Raw genomic sequence first — 4,533 nt, 5'->3', positions numbered from 1 at the left:
CAACTCACTGAAATGCTATGCCAAATTGTGCATGTTAAGTACATATGTGTATTTAACAGTCATCACATTCTCAAAGGGGTCTGTGACACACACACACACACACACACATACACACACACACGATTAAAAATCCCTGCTTTGGGGAATGTCGCACTAGAATTGGGAATCACAAGTTTAAAGACTAAGAAGGTGAAGTCCTTTGGACGTATCCTAATATCTTAAAATCAAAGATTTGAAGTCAGCACCTTAAGAAATCTTTTTCACAACACCAGGTTTCCTACAAAGAAAAGCATTGAGTTATTAAATTAAAGAAACGCTGTGTGAAGGAGCACCTCCAACATGTTTATCATTTTCAAATAACAACCAAGGAGACGCTGTCCTGTTAGTAAGTCAGAGGAGTAAAAGAAATAACCTGCTAGGTCAAATCCAAATATAACTGACTTAGAATGTACTAAAAAATGTGATGAGGCAAATAAATGTTTCATCCTGGCATTCCCTCCCAGATGTCAGAGTTCCTCAGCACCACCACGATGCTCTTCATATCCATGAATATTTCTGAGCACCTACTACATCTAAGGAGCCTCTGGTCACACAAACCATTAAGCACTCGACTACTAGCCAGAAGGTTGGCAGTTTGAACCCACCAGAAGTGCCTCAGAAGACAAGACTGATCTCCTAAAAAGTCCCAGTTTTGGAAATCCCATGGAGCAGTTCTACACCATAAGTTGGAACTGACTCAATAGCAACTAACAGCTATGTCTAAGGCACTGTCCTGGTCCCAGGGATACAGTTTTGATCTAAAGGGACAAAAATCCTTGCTTTCACAGAGCTCAGATTCTATTGGGAGGGCAGAGACAAAAGAAAAGCATGTCACATGATAATAAGCTGATGAAGAAAATAAAGCAGGGAAGGGAAATATGAATCTGAGGAAGAATGGGAGTGCCCTTTAGAAAAAGATGGTCTAGCAAGGCCTCGTTAAGAAGGTATATTTGATACCTGGGGGTGACCTTTGGGGGGGACAAGAGAAGCAGATACCTGTGGTGTAAGTGTACCAGACTGTGGGACTAGCAAGTGGAAAGGCCATATGTCTGGTCTGACTAAAGGAAGCAAGGAGGCCAGAATGGCTGCCGTTGAGTGAGAGGAGAGGAGGTAGGTGGTTGGGGCAGGCCAGCTCATGTGAAGACTTTGGCTCTAGTAACAACTATTGAATGCAAGTCAGAGCATAAGCTCATTGGGCTTTTTTGGCAAATTGCTTCACCAGTAGTCTTTTGACTTGATTACCGTATTGAACAACCTAAGTCCAAATAGAGGATATTGCAGCCATTGACAATATTTAAACTTTTTAGGATTTCTACTCAACAAAGACTCCGAGAAATCTACATCCATGGACACCTTAAAAATTGGATTATTCTTCTATCTCACTCAAAGCAGATTAGGTCTGCCACTGCACTCTTTATTCTTGGATAATATACTTGCTTGGAGACCCCAGTATGTTTCCTTTTGTGTAAAATAACAATAAACATGACCTGTTCTTACTTGGCTTGTCGGTATTTGTGAAACATTTTAAGCTTCTTGGATAAAATTACTATATACAGTCAATGTAACATCATTATCACTCTTCTCTAACAATATCCTGCTACTAATTCTGCTTTCTGACAGGGCATTTATAATAGCACATTGGTCATTTATAACATATTTCTTCTCTTCAACTGTAAATTTAAAGGGAATAAAAGAAAAAATAAAGCACAAAAAAAATTCAATGAACTCTTTCCAGTGAACAAAACATAAGGACTTTTTTTTTTTTTTTTAACTCTTTACTGTAGTTTGGGTGCAAGTTTATAGAGCAAATTAGTTTTCCATTCAACAGCATAAAGCCTTTTTTTATTGACGAGAAAAAAAAAAAAGCAAAACCGTGAGCCCCAGGAATACCATTAATACTATACAAAAAAACAAACTATGGCTAATTCTTAAAGAACATTACTATGCACACACACACAGTTCTCTATACAAAAAGAAACAAATAAATACCAACCCCAGAATAAACTGAATGAACAGGAAATAGCCTAAGAGGAGCAACAACCTGGGGCACTGCCCATAGCTTCCTACTAACCACAGAGGTTTATGAATTTGAACTCAGAAAATGTTTGCTGGATTCCAAGATAAAATAAAGAAATCTTTTTCTTTTTCTTCTAGTTTAGTGGACAGAAAAAACTCAAATGGCGTCTGAATTTATGTCAAGATGCAAAATGAAGTTAAGGCTCTTGCTGTAGCCTGCAGCCTCCCACAAACCAAGTGCTTCAGAATTTAAGCTCTAATATTCAGTCTCCTGAGCCGAGCTGTAAGATGGAGTGGGTGGATATCAAGGTTGGGTCTAGGAATGCTGGAACCTGGGTAACTTCTGGATCCTTCCTAGGTCTCCCCTGCCCTAGCCCCGCATCTGGACCCATTACCCTGACTTAACCCAGGACACTGGGCTTGGGCCTGGGTGCAACACTTGATGGCACATTAGGATTCCATCAGCAATTCCACCCTCAGTCACTCAGTTTCTCTTCTCCCTCCCACCTAAAATATGGAATCTTCATATTTTTGCAAATTTGTTTGATGGGTGCTTATAGAAATGATACCTTCCTAATTTGGAAAAATATCTTTAAAAATATTCTGCAACTTTCTTCCCTCCTCTGGGTGTCAGGCTTCCAACAATGAAGCCAAGTCAGGAGGGCTCTGAGCTGGAATCAGAGGAGGCAAGCACCTCACAATGTTTGTGCACACAGAGGAATTATGTCTGATGTGTACTTCTGATTCCATTCTAAAATGCATTATAAATTAATTGTATTTTCTGCACATCCATTAACATAAATGAGAGTTAACTGTACCTGGAACATTTACTCTGTATTTCTTTTAAAGATAAGGAGCTCTGGTGGCATAGTGGATAGTATTTGGCTGCTAACCAGAAGGTTAGTGGTTCAAACCTCCCAGCTCTTCCATGGGGGGATGATGAGGCAATCCACTTCCATAAATATTTACAGAGGTCACTATAAGTTATAATCAACTTGATGGCAGTGGGTGTTTTCCCTTAAAGATTGACCTCAAAGCAAAATCATAAAATCTACTTTGAAACCTCTGCTTCCAAGGAACTGTAACATGAACAGTCAGTAAAGTGCATGTTATTTCACAGTTAATTTCAGATTCCTCCTGTATTAGCCAAGGAGTCCTGGTAGCACAATGGTTAAGCGCTCAATTGCTAATTGAAATGTCAGCAGTTCGAACCCACCAGCTGCTCCGTGAGGGGAAAGATGTGGTAGTCTGAGTCCCTAAAAGATTACAGCTTTGGAAACCCTTCGGGGCAGTTTTGCTTTGTCCTATAAGGTCACTATGAGTCTGAATCCACTTGACAGCAGTGGGGTTGGTTTTGGGGTATATTAGGTAATTTACTATAGGCTGTTTTAAAATGAAGAGAAAGGTAATGAAAACTATTCTACTAAAAGGGAGATACTGAGTAAATAAATATTCCAATTTATAAGTACCTGTGCCAATGAATGTAAAATGAGAGAACTAGAAGAAATACAGGATAATTAGAAGTTAGCAGAATATTTTATATTCTAGATCAATTATACTTGTCACCTTCATTCTTCTCTATTCTGGAAATAAAGTAGCATTTACACAAAGCCCACATTGGTGTTTTGTTCATCTGTGGCAATCTTAGTTATACAGAATTTTAGGGCTGAAGAAGCCTGGGCTCTGGGGTTCAAGGTCCAGCTATGTCACTTCCTAACTTCATGACCTTGGCAGATACCAACACTCTGAGCATCAGTTTCCTTATCCATAAAATGTGAAAGTACTGTCTTCTCTCCGAGAGCTATTATGAGGCAATGAGTTAAGACATAAAATGCATTTTTATAGACAGGGACTCTAAAGCCTAGGAAGGTAAAGTAGTCTGCCCAAATCACACAACTTCTTAGTAGCACAGTCAGAAATAAAAGTCAAATCCTCTGAGTGAAGGTTTAGTCATTTGCCCTTTGTTATGTAAATTTACCCACACTTCAAAAGGATTGTACCAACCTCTCCAAAACCAAACCCACTTCATCTAGTCAATTACGACTCATAGCGACTCCCTTTGGATTTCTAAGGCTGTAATGTTTATGGAAGCAGACTGTCTTGTCTTTCTTCTGTGGAGGGGCTAGGTGGGTTCAAACCACCCACCTTTTGGTTAGCAGCCAAGTGTTTTAACCACTACACCACTAGAGCTCCTTGAACCAACCCCTACTGGAAACAAATTCTTTTTTTTTTTTTTTGCTTTTATTGTGGTGAAAACATACACTACAAGACATTCGCCAACATAACAATTCCCCATTTACAGCTTGGGGATGTTGATGACATTTTTCATGTTGTGCCACTATTGTTGTTATCCTTTTCCAAAATATTCCACCACCATTAACATAAACTCAGTGCCCCACAGGAAAAAGCTTCCCCTTTCCCCCTCCCTCCTACCCCTGGGAACCACTAATAATCTTTGGTTTCTCTTTCTCTCTCTCT

Source organism: Orycteropus afer, unplaced genomic scaffold (genome assembly GCF_000298275.1).
Source record: "Orycteropus afer afer isolate SDZICR_OR568_19922 unplaced genomic scaffold, OryAfe1.0 scaffold00834, whole genome shotgun sequence".
NCBI classification, from domain to species: Eukaryota; Metazoa; Chordata; class Mammalia; order Tubulidentata; family Orycteropodidae; genus Orycteropus; species Orycteropus afer.
This window is presented reverse-complemented; position numbering follows the sequence as displayed.